At 54.0% G+C, this 16,220-nt stretch overlaps 1 protein-coding gene across 1 annotated transcript in view; it reads left to right on the forward strand.

The window, feature by feature from the left end:
* Positions 1-16,220, forward strand: part of TSPAN9 (tetraspanin 9) — a gene marked incomplete at its 5' end in the record, with an annotated part of 181,512 nt that overhangs the window by 646 nt on the left and 164,646 nt on the right. Inside the window, one exon of the mRNA XM_082850857.1 lies at positions 6,361-6,427. The remainder of the gene's footprint in view (positions 1-6,360; positions 6,428-16,220) is intronic.

Here is a 16,220-nt window from a genome sequence, read left to right on the forward strand (position 1 = left end):
CCGAGGTCCGAGATGTAGTCCATCTGTGCGTCCAAGTTTGGGACTTTAAAAAACTTTGTTGTGGTAAAAAAAAAAAGAAAAAGTCCAAACAAGAAACTGGCTTCTTACTGAGAGCAGTATTTGTACTCGTGTATTTCAGAACTGGAGTCTTGGATCGCCTGTTTTTGAAAAAGATACTGGTCCCTTCTCAACCTCTTTCCCAAATGCCTGTAGTGTCTGGCGAGGTTTGAAGCACTGGGGTAGTATGGGGTCCCCTGGGCTGGGTAGATCTTTTCTCCCCATCCCCCAAACAAGGATAAGACCGCAGCAGTTCACCTTTCTTTGGTTCCGAGAACCAAACTCACTATGTGAGGATGCCCTTCTGACAGGCAGCTGTCCCCTTCCCTGGGGTGACTCAGGTATCCTCCTCCAGGAAGCTTTCCTGGACTAGTGGAGAAAACTGAGGACTCATGCTCTGATCCCTGTATACCAGCCAGCTTCCCTCTCTTTACTGAAAATAGCCATAGAGAATGTTTTGTATGTATGTTCTGCTATAAAGATGTGCAGTCAGCTTGTCACCCTAAGTAATGGGAAGGGGAGGAGAGGTATTATGGACAATTTCAAATGATGGACTGGACAAATCATTTATATTTAGCTAAGGAATGCAGCCAGGGAGGCAGAGGTTCACACTGGCTTCCTACCCTCCGCCTGGTCCTGGCAGGGCTGTTGCAGCTGAGCTGTGGGTTGTCGGGTGAGGGAAGGAAGAGGGTTGAGGTGGGTAAAACTTGAAGGGTAATTCAGTCCTACACTCACTCATTGAAGACTTGCTGTGTGCAAGGCCTGGAACGGCTGAGAGTGGACCAGAATGGAGAGGGAGTTTTTTTTGGTCTGACTTATTCAGATTTTAATCTTTCAATCTATAAAGTGATAGTTAATATGAATAACAGTAACTAGTGTTTATAAAGTAATTTGTAGGGGATCTCCCGGTGGTCCAGTGGTTATGACTGCGTGCTTTCATTGCTGAGGGCGTGGGTTGGATCCCTGGAGGGGGAACTAAGGTCCCACAAGCTGTGCTGTGCAGCCAAAGAGAATAAATAAATAAAGTAATTTGTAGTTGGCCAAGTGCTTTCTCTGCACATTAGCTGTATATAATTTTCTTTGATTCGCACATAATGTTGTAACGCATGTGTTATTTTTAATTGTCTCCGTATAGTTTAGGAAAGTGAGGCTAAGAAAGGGTAAATGACTTCCCTGAGGTCACAGAACTCATAAGTGGAAGAAGCAGAACTTGGGCTTCCCTGGTGGCGCAGTGGTTGAGAGTCCGCCTGCCGATGCAGGGGACACGGGTTCGTGCCCCGGTCCGGGAAGATCCCACATGCCGCGGAGCGGCTGGGCCCGTGAGCCATGGCCGCTGAGCCTGCGCGTCCGGAGCCTGTGCTCCACGACGGGAGAGGCCACAACAGTGAGAGGCCCACGTACCACAAAAAAAAGAAGCAGAACTTGAACCCATGGCTTCTGACCTCTTATGCTGTGTTTTCTACTACGCCCAGCTGCCTCTGCCATTCTTTACTGCTGAGCCTGGGAGACCTAGGCTCCGAACTTAGTCCTAACATCACCTAACCCTGGGCAAGTTACCTCCCCTCACCAGCTCTCTGTTTTGGAGGGTTATTGGGTTATAATATTTCTAGGGGCTTCCCTGGTGGCACAGTGGTTGAGAGTCTGCCTGCCGATGCAGGGGACGCGGGTTCGTGCCCTGGTCTGGGAAGATCCCACTTGCCGCGGAGCGGCTGGGCCCGTGAGCCATGGCCGCTGAGCCTGCACGTCCAGAGCCTGTGCTCCGCAACGGGAGAGGCCACAACAGTGAGAGGCCTGCGTACCGCAAAAAAAAAAAAAAAAATTTCTAGAGTCTCTTTCAGCATTGGATATCTTAACAGTGTACAATGCTATCAGCAGCCAATCAGTCAGTTAATAAGTGTGCTTTATTTATTTGTTATTTTTTAAAAATAAATTTATCTATTTATTTATTTTTTGCTGCATTAGGTCTTCGTTGCTGTGCGTGGGCGTTCTCTAGTTGCGGCGGGCAGGGGCTACTCTTCATTGTGGGGTGCGGGCTTCTCACTGTGGTGGCTTCTCTTGTTGCAGAGCATGGACTCTAGGTGCACAGGTTTCAGTAGTTGTGGCACGCGGGCTCAGTAGTTGTGGCTCATGGACTCTAGAGCGCAGGCTCAGTAGTTGTGGTGCATGGGCTTAGTTGCTCTGCGGCATATGGGATCTTCCCGGACCAGGGCTCGAACCCGTGTCCCCTGCATTGGCAGGTGGATTCTTAACCACTGCGCTACAGGGAATTCCTATTTGTTATTTTTAATTGTGGCAAAGGAACACATGACACAAATGACCATCGTAACCATTTTTAAATGTACAGTTCCGTTGCATGAAGTATATTCACATTGTTCTGCAACAGATCTCCAGAATTTTTTCGTCTGCGAAACTGAAACTGTACACCTATTAAACAACTCCCCATTTCTCCCTCCCCCCAGCCCCTGGCAACCTCCATTCTACTTAGTGTGCTTTATTAAGCTCCTACTATGTCCTTAATTAATGTTGCCCTTGAGGAGTGAGTAAGGCGAGTCTGGGTAGCTGACGAGAGTGCCAGTCGTCATCTCTGTGAATGTAACTCCGGCACGGGCCCTCTAGCACCGGCCGTATTGTTCAGTAAAAGAGTGAGCAGGTGAGACTAGGCAGTGGTCATGAGTTGCAAACAGCAGGATGCTTTCCTTTAGATTCTGATCTCACCATTTATTAGACGATGGCTTTGGTTAAGTTACTTAACTTCTCTACATCTCAATTTCCCCAACTGTAAAATGTACATATTGTGGTACATACTTTATAGAGAGATAAAGATTAAATTGGTTAGTATATGCAAGAAACTAACCATGGATTTTAGAAGATAATAAATGCTAATTAAAGTTTTTATTACTTAAAAAACAAAAAGAGTGAGCAGCTGAGGCCTGGGCAAGGGCCTTCACCTCTTTGAGCTTTCGCTTCCTGCTTGCAAAACAAGGATAACAATACTGCGCTCTCAAGGCTGTTGGAAGAAGCAGTGAGATAATGTATGTGAAGCACGTAGCTTAGGGCCTCAGACACAGCAGGTGTTCAGTCAACGGTGCCTGTTATTTATAACCTAGCTGAGGAGGCTAGACTAACAAGAGAGGATAGGACTCCTTCTACCATCAAGGCCCAGGCCTGCTGCGGTGGGCATCCCACGGACTGAGGGAATGGATCCCATCCAGGTGCCTTAGCCTGGCACTGCACATCCTCCCTACCCATCCCGGCCGGCCTGTCTAGCCTTACCTCCCACTCCCCTTCCCCCAGGGACCCCCGGTGCCAGCCAGACTCATCTCCGAGCATGCTTCGCTCGTTTCCTTCCTTGTCCCTTAGTTCATACTGTTCCACCTTCCTGAAATGCTCCTCCCCACTCCCTCCTTCCCCTCTTTTGAAGATCCTGCTCATGTCTGAGCTCCTTCTTGGAGCCTTCCCTGGCCACCCATCCCCAAAGAACCTCCTTTTCCTTGGAACCCCTTTGGCATTTTATGACTTCATCTCTCCTGGCTTTTCTACACTGCCTGGGGTCCAGATCCTTTAGTATGTATATCTTAGTACAAGAGTCTGCGCTGAGTTCTGATGACGCAAAAATGAAAATGGTAAATGTCCTTGTCTTCATGGGGCATAAAACGCAGTAAAGGGTTAAGAAAGGGCTTCAAAAAATGACATTTCAGGGACTTCCCTGGTGGTCCACTGGTTAAGAATCTGCACTTCCACTGCAAGGCACACGGGTTTGCTCCCTGGTCAGGGAACTAAGATCCCGCGTGCCACGTGGTGTGGCCCCCCCCCAAAAAAAAGACAATTAAAAATATAAGGTGAATAGCTTATGAGAGTAGAATGTGGTTTCAAACAGGGGGATAAATCACCCTGATGCTAGAGGACCACCTCGTGCAGCAGGTGGGGTTGGATGCGAACTTTGGAGTGTGGCTTGCACTTCTACAGAAGGGGAGCAAGGTCAGCCTGAGGGACGGCGTTAAGAGGGCGCTGGGGTTTGGAATAGCTCGGTCGGGCCAATGAGTGGGTTGTGTGGGAGGAACCAGAGAGACAAAGGGCTGGGCAGGTAGACAGTGACCATATTATGGGTGGCTTCAAATGTCCAGCCAAGGAATTTCCTCCATCCATGCACTGAAATTAAGTGTCTCCCATGCGCTGCCTGCTGGTGCTGGGGGGACTGCAGTTAACCTTGGGGGGCCTGGGAACCTTGCCGGTTTTTGAGTAGGGGCCGCAGAAGCAGGGCTAGGCCTGTGGAGGGCGAGTATGGGGTCTGTGAAGAGAGGAAATCATGGTGGGGAGAGTGGCTGGGCAGCTGTGAGGAACAAACCTGAGACATTTTGGAAGTAGGATTGAGACCGTCAATGGATTGACGGGATGGGGTGGAGAGGAAACGATGCAGGGGGACTGGAGGGGATTCTGGGCTGGGTGATGGTGAGGATGCAGGGCCATTTGCTCTTTTCAGGGCGGCATCGTCGCTCCTCCAACTAGATTGGAAGCCCCTCAGGGCATAGATTCTCTTTGCCCCTGTGTTCTCCTCGGCCCCTCACTCACCTCCGAGGGGCACAGAATAGGCTCAGCGTGGACCCGGATGTTCTCAAGAAACGCATCTTTTTTTTTTTTTAGTTGACAATTTATTTTATTTTTAAAATTTATTTATTTTATTTATTTATTTTTGGCTGTGTTGGGTCTTTGTTGCTGCACGGGCTTCTCATTGCGGTGGCTTCTCTTGTTGTGGAGCATGGGCTCTAGGTGCGTGGGCTTCAGTAGTTGTGGCACGTGAGCTCAGTAGTTGTGGCTCGTGGGCTCTAGAGTGCAGGCTCAGTAGCTGCGGTGCACAGGCTTAGTTGCTCCGCAGCATGTGGGATCTTCCCGGACCAGGGCTCGAGCCTGTGTCCCCTGCATTGGCAGGCGGATTCTCAACCACTGCGCCACCAGGGAAGCCCGCAAGAAACGCATCTTGTCATGGGGACGTAACATACAGCGTGGTGACTGGAGTTAACAATCAGACTGTGTTATAAATTGAAAGCTGCTGAGGCCTTCCCCGGTGGCGCAGTGGTTAAGAATCTACCTGCCAATGCAGGGGACACGGGTTCGAGCCCTGGTCCGGGAAGATCCCGCATGCAGTGGAACAACTAAGCCCGCAAGCCACAACTACTGAGCCTGCGCTCTAGAGCCTGCGAGCCACAACTACTGAAGCCTGCGTGCCTAGAGCCTGTGCTCTGCAACAAGAGAAGACTCCGCATGAGAAGCCGGCGCACTGCGATGAAGAGCAGCCCCCACTCGCTGCAACTAGAGGAAGCCCGTGCACAGCAACAAAGACCCAATGCAGCCAAAAATAAATATATTAAAAAAAAAGTTGCTGAGATAGTCAGATTGTAAGAGTTCTCCTCACAAGAAAGACATTTTATAACTGTGTGGTGATGGATGTTAACTAGACTTGTGATCATTTTGCAATATGTACAAATATCCAATCCTTATGTTGAAACTAATATGTGATATGCCAGTTATATCACAATTTAAAAAGTGCCCATTTGCCCCCCCCCAAAAAAAAACACAACTGAATCTTGCACCTTCTAGAATCCCAAGTTTGCATCCACGGCAGTATTTGTACACTGGCCTGGCTGTCTCTGGAGTCATGTTTCCGCAGAGAGCCAAATGTTTCCTGTATATATCTTCACACCCCAAATTAACTACCCTTTCAACTTCTGCTACAATTTTATCTCTCACTTGATGGCCATTTCCCACCAAGTTTTTATTGCTCCTCAAGAGTAACTTTCGATGTGGCAGAGATGGAAACAAGAGAGTTGTCTATTCCTTTACCTCAGCCTCAGTTGTCTATTCCTTTGATTTGTGTGAATCAAACTCACATCTCAGTAAAGTTACACACTTTTCAATATCTTGAAACTTTGTCTCACTTGTGAGTGGTCAAAATTACAAATGTTAAATCCCTGGATGCCAAGGGGCTACCCCAGAGATGGCAAATACCTGGCACGGATACACTTACTGTTAGAATGACCCGTAGCAGACATCACTAGTCGATCATGGCTGTCTTTCCCATCGAGCCAGGGCTTGGTCTCTGTCATCATGCTTTAGCACCCACCACCAGCTGAGTGGACTGGCACAGCAGCTGGAATCCGTTTGCCCTTTCTGCCTTCTCCAGCTGTTGAATGATTGGGTTCTCGATGGGAGACTGCAGCCCAAAGAGTGGCCATTGCTGGACAGAATTCACCCTGGAGTGGCTTCACAGCGAAATGATGACCTAATGTTTCATTTATTTTCCTGCAGGAATATCCTGGGATCTTCTCTGATCTTTCAGCAGCCAAGGTGTTCGCAGGAAATTCAAGGAAAACAGGTCAGTGCTGGTCTGGGTCCTCTGTGTGCTGGGACCTCTGAAAGTCCAAGTGTTATAAACTGTCTAAAGCCAGAGTCTCTCTTGCCCTTTCACTGTGGCTTGGGGAGGGAGGATAGAGTGGGATGTTGACATCTTCTAGCTGTCTCTCTGCCCCAGCCCTCGACGTTGAATTGATGAGCTCCTTAAATGGGGCTTTGGGAGCCGGGAGAGATTTCCCTCCTCCCCACTGTTTCTGAATGGTGGCCGGCAGTATTCTTAATTTCTTTCTTGACCACCCTTATTGTAGGGAGGGAGCCTAGGGAAGCAGGAGAGGCCTGTAACTTCCTGCTTCCTGTCTCCTCCCACCAGTCGGCCAGAAAAGAATCTGTGGGAATCAGACCAATCCCACCTGTGTGTGTTCCTCTATCCTGGCTGCTGCAGGAATGCCCCTGGCCCTCCGGTGGTGGGCACCCTCTGCCAGGATGCTCACTGGGGGTCCTCATCTCTGCTCCTGCAGGCTCCAGGGGTCTTGCTGGTAGCTTCCTCGTTCCTAGCCCCTTTGCGTCGAGGCCCCTGCGGAGCTGGAGCTGGGCAGGAGCTACCCAGGTCGCTGGTGTGGATGGCGCTGATTCAGGTTCCGGGGGTGCTGCGTACAGACCTGGGTCTTTTTAAATTTATTTATTTATTTTTGGCTGTGTTGGGTCTTCGTTTCTGTGCGAGGGCTTTCTCCAGTTGCGGCGAGCAGGGGCCACTCTTCATCACGGTGTGCGGACCTCTCACTGTCACGGCTCCCGTTGTGGAGCACAGGCTCTAGAGCACAGGCTCAGTAGTTGTGGCTCATGGGCCCAGTTGCTCCACGGCAAGTGGGATCTTCCCAGACCAGGGCTCGAACCCCTGTCCCCTGCATTGGCAGGCAGATTCTTAACCACTGCACCACCAGGGAAGCCCAGACCTGGGTCTTTTAATGTTTTAATTGATGTGTGTATTATCCTGTGGCTTCCTCCTGGGGGGTGATCTGTAAACCTCTTACCTTCCAAGAACCCCGCCGTGTGGTGGTGGGGTGGTGTGGTGAGAAGGAGGGTGCTGGCTGGTAGCTTTTCTTGCCAAAGATTCCCTCCTCTTTGAGTCCCAGCGGAGATTAATTGGAGTCCCGGGAGTGGCTGCGGACCTGTGGCTGGCCTGCCCGTGCCTTGCACACGATACTCAGATGCCGGGATTCATATTTGTCATTGTCATCATTGGCCACAGTTTCAGACTCTTTACATATGTCCACAACTAATTTAATTTAAATCGTATTAAATCTTAATTTAACTCTCATTTAGCTTTCATGAGAGTCCTGTGAGGTAGCTATCATTTCCCCCTGTTTCACAGTGGCAGCGGCTGAGGTGGAGTGCAGGTCAGAGACTTGCCTAAGACCACGTCTTTAGTGCCAGGAGAGCAGCGGCTCACACCCAGGCCATCTGATTCCCGCTGCCCCTGCCCTTCGCAGCAGACCTGCGGCAAGGAATCTGCTTCCCATCCCTCCTGGAGTCTGGAGTCTGCTGCAGCTGGGATGCAGGGCTCCCATTTTAAGTCTTCGCCCCTCCCCCCGGGGCTTGGGGGGTGTCTGCTTTCAATCTTGCTGCCCTGGGATTTGGGGCACCGCCTACGGGAGGACTGGCTGTGCAGCCAGGCGCGAGGCCAGGACGAGGGAAACCAGTCTGCTGAGAATCAGGTGGCAGGGAGGAGGGACTTGAGGACAAGTGGGTGAGGGTCCTCGCGGCTCAGGGCACGTCCCACCCCGTCACAGAGACCCACGGGGCCCGCCCTGGGGGGCCTCAAGGGAGGAGACAGATGGGCCTGCGTCACCAGCCCTTTCTAGCCAGACGACTGTCCTCCTGTGTGTCTGTTTGAAGGCGAAGTGAGGGAGACCTGCGTGGAGGCCTTTCTGGACAGGAAGTTTATCCTCTCCGAAGGCCTTGGCCTTCACAGCCTTTGGTTTGGCCGTTTCTTGTCCTGCGCTTGCGCCTGTGGGATGGTGACCAGCTCCCGGTGGAGCTTCTCGTCCCACCTCTCCTGGTTAGGTCCCCTGTGACGGGCTGGTTGGTTCTTCAGGCCAGTCTCCTCCCCGCCTTCGCTCAGATGCCTTCTCGCGCTGGTGAACATGGTTTCTGAGTGGACGAAGGCCTGCCTGGGTCTCCGCTTCCAGTCTGGGGGCCTCCCCACCGCCCTCCTCTCACAAGAACCTCCTCTGCCCCTGGCCTCGAGGTGCACGGAGGAGGGAGGGGTGAGGTTCATGAGTGAACAGGCGATCTGGGTCCTGATGGAAGCCGGGCGGGGGCGCGGAGATTGTCCACAGAGATGCGCGCCGGTCTGGTTAGCGGCAGGGTCTCTGCCGCCCCTTTCATTTTGCCTGCCTCCTGCCCCAGCCCCACGCACTTGGGAGCGAGAGGCCCCATCGCTGGACCCGAGCCCAACGAGTTCATAATTTCAGCTTCCGTCAGAGCCCCAGCCTGGTGAAATGAGAATATCTGCCTAGTGGAGGCCAGCTTCCACCCGCCCTCCCCTCGAACCAAAAAACACAACCCAAACTCAGCCCGCAGTGGCCGGGCTCCCGGAAGGGGCGGCCGGAAGGAACACGTCTGGGGGGGCTCACCGGTCAGCGCGGCACTTTGGGCCCCACTCGGCAGCCACGTGTAGATGGTTTTTGAGTGTCTGTTGTTTAATACTACCTGTGCTTTTGAGTTTACCACCCACTCCCCGCTCTGCCTTCCTCCCCACGCCCCTTCCAGTGCCTGGAAATTTATTGCACTTTGAATACTTGCTTACTTTCCAAGAGCCTCGTGATCATTTCTACACCCAGCGTCAGCATTTGTTAAAATATCTGACCTTGTGCTGGAAACAGGAAAGGATGGGGGTGGAGGACCATCCAGGGCGCCTGGAGAGTCAGGCAGCGCAGCCAGTCTCCTGGAACCTCCCCCTTGTTGGGGAGGCTTGGCTGTCACTGCAGGGAGGCTGAGGGTCCTGCAGCCTCCTGTGTAGGATCTTGGCGTGTTCCTGGCCTTGGCCTTGGCAGCTCAGGGCCGCTGCCAACCCTCACAGCACCTTTGTGCGGAGTCCAAAAATGCCCTTCCTCAGGTGAACAAGAAAAATTAGAGCGAGCAAATTATTGTAAAGCCTGAACAACGTCCCACTCCGTCTGGGCCGGCCTTCTAGAGCCCTGGCGGGCGGCGGCCCAGTACCTGTGCTGCATCCCAGAACATCCTGTGCTCCTCTCACCCCCAGGGAGGAAAGGGTGTCAGGTTCAGAGTCAGGGAGAGGGCCAGGGGTAGGAACGGGCCTCTGAGAACAGTGGACGGACAGATGAGGGGAGCGGTCTCGGGGATGCTCAGAGCGAGGTTGGGACAGGGTGTGGCCATGCACTAGTGCGTGTGTGTGGTGGTGAGTGTGTGTGTGCTTGTCCTAGCAAGTTTGTGTGGGGGGGAGTTCTCCCACATTGTTCTCTCAGCTAAGAGGCCCACCCGAGCCCTTTCAACGGGTCAGTATATACCTGTGTCGTGAATGCCCCTCCTTGGAGGGGAGTGTGAAACGCGCACAGAACCTGGCCGCCTGCCCCAGTGCAGAGGCTGAGGCTTCGGCCCAACGCTCTCCAGCAAGCCCCGGGGGCGTGCGGGGCAGAGAGGGTACATCCTGCCCCAGCGAGTCCCCACCCTGTAGAAGGGCTCAGAGGAGCAGCGTGCGGCTGGGTGGGAGTGGGGGGATGGGCACACGTAGAATGGGTGGGAATGGGGGGCTGGGCACGCGTAGAATGACACATGTTGCTTTAGAGAAAGTGAGGTGAGGTCTGGGCTTGCAATTTCCCACTCGTCCCATCCTGGAAGATTCTAAACAGCTTCGTTTACAATCCGGACACGCAGATGGCAGAGTCCTGCATGAGGAAGAGCGTTGGGTCCCCCAGGAAGGCAGGTCGGTTTGAAGCCAGAGTTCAGCTCTGGATGCAGCACGTGGGACCGGAGCGGGGGGAGGGGAATCTCTCGGAGCATCCCCAGGCCAGAGTCACTCTGCATTAGCAGCCATGGCAAAGGGGCTCCACTTGCTTGCCGCTGAGATGGGCCGGGTGGGGAGGAAGTGCCGGTTCAAGGCCACCCCCCACCGTGCAGGCTGTGGACAGCAGAGAGGGAGTCGGGGTGGAACCACCGTCTCGGCTCTGCCCCCCGCCTACTGCAGACTGAGAAGCTGGAGCTGGCGGTGGCTGGCTGGCCTGTGTCCGTGAATGTCTTCTATGAGGGGCAGTCATTCCCCACAGTGCAGGGAGACTAATACAGGACACTGGCCCATCAAGGACAGGGTTGGGTGGACCGCTCTCTGAGGACCGGCGGAGGAACGCAGGGGAGATGGGGCTGGGCCTTGAGGGACGGGGATGCAGGGGTGGATGGCAAGCTGGGCGTGGCCCGGTGATTGGGCTGGAAGGGGGAGGAGCAAGCTGTCAAGGCGGGGCCTCTTCACTCTGGGGTACCTGAAATGTCCCCCAGAGGAGACTGACCTCAGCAGACTAGCAGTGGGGAGCTGGTGTTGGTCCCCGGACAGGGGAATGACAGGATGAAAACAGATTTTTCGGAAAAATAAGCTTGTCACGGAATCCAATTTGTGTGTGTGTGTGTGTGTGTGTGTTACGCGGGCCTCTCACTGTTGTGGCCTCTCCCGTTGCGGAGCACAGGCTCCGGACGCGCAGGCTCAGCGGCCATGGCTCAGGGGCCCAGCCGCTCCGCGGCATGTGGGATCTTCCCGGACCGGGGCACGAACCCGTGTCCCCTGCATCGGCAGGCGGACTCCCAACCACTGTACCACCAGGGAAGCCCCAAGGTGAATTTTTTTAAAGTACTTTTTTGTTGTTGTTGTTGCAAAAATAATACAAACTCCTTATAACCGTCAAGCGTTCCAGAACTGGTAGAAGAGGAGAGCTTCCTGTAATCCTGCCCCTCAGGGACAATCGCTGTTAGCACTTTGACTTATATTCCTTGTAGGTATTTTAATGATAGACTAGTATCCAGCTGTCTACCTATTATCTTATCAATTTCCGTAAAAGCATTGTGTTACACTAACTGGAAACTTCTTTAGCCGTCCTCCCGCAGCCGTGCCCATAGCACTGGGCGGGGCTCAGCTGGTCCCATCACCTGAGCTTGTGAACGCGGTGGCAGCCACCTGGTGGCTCTGCAGGGCCTGGATGGTCCAGGAGCCCCTTGGGCACGTGTTGGGCTGGCGTTGGCTCTTGGCTGGGCCTCTCTGCCCCACGTGATTTCTCATTCTCAAGGGAACTGGCCTTTTAAGTGAAAACAGAATCTCCAAGACCCCTTGAGATGCAGGCTCTGAGGTCGCACAATGTATATCCACCTGCTGCTTGGTCAGAGCAAGTCACCGCACCCACTGGAACTCCAGGGCTGGGGCAAAGACGCCACCTCTTGATGGGAGGACTGGCAAAGGCACGTCAAGGGCGAGTGTGTGCAGCGGTGGGAGGGCAGGGGTGTGCAGCCCCTGCACGGGCCCAGAAGCAGGAGGATTAGAATGTTGGGGGCTAGACGCCACAGACCTTTGGAAGACAGCCCAGGCTCGGTCCCTTCTCAGCCCCCTCTGACCGGATGGGTCACCCAGGGAAACTGGCAAGGCGGGATGCTTCATCCTCCTGCTGGCTTAGAGGTGTCGTTCCAGGTGGATTCTGTGTGGATGTGTGTGAGGGGCTTGTCTGGCCGGAGGTGAGAGTGAGCTAGAGCACGGGCCTCATAATGGACGGCTTCTCCGGCCCGCGGGCTGTGGAAGCAGAGCGGGAGCCTGCCTGCCCTCTGGAAGCTGCTGGCAGCTCCGCTGCTCGGTACCTGCTGCTAATTTTCATGGCATCTCCGAAGAATGTGCGTCAGTGAGTGAAGCCAGCCAGTCACTCTAGACTCAGGCCTCTGCTGGGAACTCATTCATTCATTTGCCCAGCAAACAGGGCACCTCCTGTGCTCCAGCCTTTCTCCCCATCCCCTCCTACCCTCAGAGGTGGAGTGAGAAGACCCAGCCTGCAGGATCAGACTTCACTTCCCAGACAACTCACAATGGACTTAACATTCTGACTCCCTGTGACGTATTCGTTTGTATAGTTTTCTCATCACCTGCCATGCGTGGTAGCTCTTCTTTCCTGGGAAATGCCTCAAATGACAGAGACAGGAGGAAACACTGGGGCGGGGAGAGCCACCTCCGGGTCATTAAGGAGTGCCACTTCCAGTTTCAAGGAGGATGCTTCCACGGAGCCGCTGGGGGAGAAGTCCTCCCTGGGACTCACATCCATCAAACTCCCCTCTCCCTGGAGCCCCCAGGCTGGCCTTGATGAACTGCGCTTTCCTCACACGCCCGCCCCGTGTTCTTTTGCCTGTCAACTGCCTGGTGGTTTGTGCATTCATCAAACTAGAACAAAAGCTGAGAGGGCTTTCGCATTTGAAAACCCCTTGGTGTTTTATTTTCTCTCTGCCCCTCTTGGAAAAGAAATGTTTTGTGGCCGAAAGGTTCACTGTGAAACAGTCCACGCTGCACAGCTCAGCCTCTTGGCCATTCTCCTCCTTGGCTGTGCCGGGAGAGAATGGACCCGGCTCAGCGACAGCGCTTGGTGGGGACTGGAGGATGGGAGGCAGCCAGCAGCTGCAGCTGCCCTGATGCTTCCCTGGGTGCCGGGGGCGCTGGCGTCATGCTACCGTGGCAGGGTGCATGATATCTGATCAGCTCACGGGCTTAATGTATCCCGGTGCTCAGTGTTGAGGAGAACGTGCAGAGCTGACGCTGCAGACCTCGGAGAAGTCTGGCATCACAAGCAAGACAAGAAACCTCAGCCGCTCCTTTTGGCCAAGGAATTGGAAAAACTAAACGGAGGTCCTCAGCCTGTGCCAGCTGAGCGTTTGCTGCTTTGAGGCGGATGGTAGGTAAACTGTCCATCAGCGGAGACCCAAGAGGCCTGTCTCTGACTCCTGACTTCCCTGCCCATGCCTCCACCCCCCAGTTCTGGTTCCCTGTGGCTGCGAGGATAATTCTTACTTCCATATCATCAAGAGTTATAATATCACTTCATCAGCAAGTGAATGACCACTTCGTTTTATGTCTAACTCCTTGGGCGAGAAACACAGTCTAGGAAAGGAACAGGAGATTTTTTCTTTTTTCTTTTTTGGCATGCGGGATCTTAGTTCCTCGACCAGGAATCGAACCCATGCCCCCTGCAGTGGAAGCGCGGAGTCTTTTTTTTCTTTTTTTGTATAAATTTATTTATTTTATTTATGTATTTTTGGCTGTGTTGGGTCTTCATTGCTGCATGCAGGCTTTCTCTAGTTGTGGTGAGCGGGGGCTATTCTTCGTTGCGGTGTGAGGGCTTCTCATTGCAGTGGCTTCTCTTTGTTGTGGAGCACGGGCTCTAGGCATCCGGGCTTCAGTAGTTGTGACACACAGGCTCAGTAGTTGTGGCTCGTGGGCTGTAGAGCTCAGGCTCAGTAGTTGTGGCACACGGGCTTCGTTGCTCTGCGGCATGTGGGATCTTCCCAGACCAGCGCTCGAACTCGCGTCCCCTGCATTGGCAGGCAGATTCTTAACCACTGCGCCACCAGGGAAGCCTGGAAGTGTGGAGTCTTAACCACTGGACCGCCAGGGAAGTCCCACTGCTGGCCACTCTGACTCTGCGAGGGTCCGAGGCATCTTTGAGCCCTGGTGCTCTGTGTGGTAAGAGCTTCAGCCAATGTTGGCTTAGGTGAGTCCCACACCTTTTCTGTTCTAAGCTACCAAAGGCCTTCTCGATTTCATCGTGTTCTCCCATTTCCCCCTGAGGTTCGGCCCCGCAGCGTCCGTGGCACCCGGGCATGGGCTCTGGAGGCCGAGTAGGAAGGGATGGGATTGCTGTAGCCAGAGCCCTCAATGTAGGGCTTGGAAGAGAAGCCAGCCTGACCAGCTGAAGCCTCATGCCTGACAGTCACACCTCATCTGGAATGAAAAGCGATGTTACCTCTGTTTCATCATCCACTTTCATCACTGCTTATCCAGATGGTTGATGGTGCCGTGCCTGTGAGCGAAGTGGGGGGACCTGACGCTCTGTCTGTGGGCCGGGGTGAGGGAGGATGCTAGGCTGGGGAGGTGAGCCCCACCCTGACTCTGGGGCAAAGGGGAGGTGATTCCTTAGACTGTGGGCCCTTTCTCCTTGGGACCCCCACCAGAGAGTGCTAAATCTTCAGTTTGCCAAAAATTACATTTTCATTGCCGAAACGTCCTCAAGGGCATTCACTGGAGGGGCGGTGCAGCTTTGAAGAAATACCTAAGAGGGTATATCTATCTTATGATGGTGGTGGTTTTAAACCAAGTCTCTTTAACATTCCTGATTCATGTCAGGAACTAAAGCATTCGGTGCTGCACATCCTAAACCCGGCGGTGCAGGGGACCGGGGGCCGGTCTCCACCGACCCCGGTGTTTCTGAGACCCTGCAGCCTCCCCCTCCGCCAGCCCTGCAGTGTGAGCAGTGCAGTGTTCGTGCAGCCAGAGGACTCAGATGACTCAGGACTCGCGCAGCCTCTGGGCATTGGTTCTCTGCCAGGCAGGGGCACTTCTGACCACTCGCCTCAATCTCTGTCTCTACTTCTGCTGAAGAGCAGAGGCCTGGATTTTCCCCTCCACTGATGCTCTGCCTGTTTTCTCATTGTCCAACACTTGGTGGGCACGCCGATCGCTTTTGAATGCATGAATACTGCATTTGCGACGTGAGAAGAAACGTGTCCCCCATCCTACCCATTTCCCTGGACACTTGGAGCACTTGCCTGATGTATAACCGCCCCATCTTCCCAGTTGCAGGGGTGGGAGATGTCTCTGGGGAGGGCGCAGGACTCTCAAACCAGGAGCTTCTTATTAAGGAGTCTGCAGCTCAGGGAGGGGGCCTTATCGCTGCCTTTCCCGAAGGGGCGGACAGGAAGTCTTGGGCAAGAGGAGGCCGCTGCTTGGAGGTTTCACGATGAGGAAACTGAGGCTGGCTTCCCCAGGAGCTCCAGGCAGTTGAGTGGAGGAGGCTGGAGCCAGCCTTTGCAGATCCCAAGCCTGGATTCTGCCTCTCTTATCCCCCGCCGCTTCCCTCCCCGGCTCCCACCTTCCTCAGCTCCCCCAGGGGTGCCTCAGAGGTAACCTCACAGGGCCAGGGGGGCAGCTTTGTAGGAAAACATGCACCCAAAATGGCCAAATCCCTGAGGACTTGAGAGAGGCACGTGTGGGGTTATTTTGGGTTTGGTGGGCCGGGCTCGGAGCTCTCTGGCATTCCTGGCCGTTGGCCTCTCAGAATTGACCAGAATGGAAGGATGATAAAAATCGAGGCCCCAGGAATAGCTCAAGAATTTGCTCATTCGTGACCCCTGTAAAGAGGTGCCGCTCAGCCCAGAGCCCACAGCAAGGCTGGGGCTGAAGGAGGTGCTGGAAAGGGTAGGGGAAGAGGAGGAAGGTTTCAGACAGTCTCCTCTTCCGGGCAGGAGCAGGTGGGAGCTCAGGGCTGGTTCGGGGCCAGTCTGATAAGGAGCCAGAGGAGTGTCCCTCCCACACCAGCTCATCCCTGCCTCTCGGGGGTCGCGTGGTAACACCCACTGGCCAGGTCAGTGCAGCCCTCTCTCTGCTCTGTTTCTCTGTCCCCCTCGGACCTAGGCAGCTCGGGGCAGCTCTGGCCTTGCACCCTGGGGAGCCTCATCTCTCCCTCCCTTCCCCAGAGTCAGGCCCAGAGACCCTTTTGCTCAGTGCGCGTGAAGGGGGCGTGTACTGAGCACCCATCCGGTAGCAGGTCAGGAGCACAGTGATGCCA

The sequence above is a fragment of the Leucopleurus acutus genome (genome assembly GCF_964270905.1).
Source record: "Leucopleurus acutus genome assembly, chromosome: 11".
In the NCBI taxonomy this organism is placed as follows: Eukaryota; Metazoa; Chordata; class Mammalia; order Artiodactyla; family Delphinidae; genus Leucopleurus; species Leucopleurus acutus.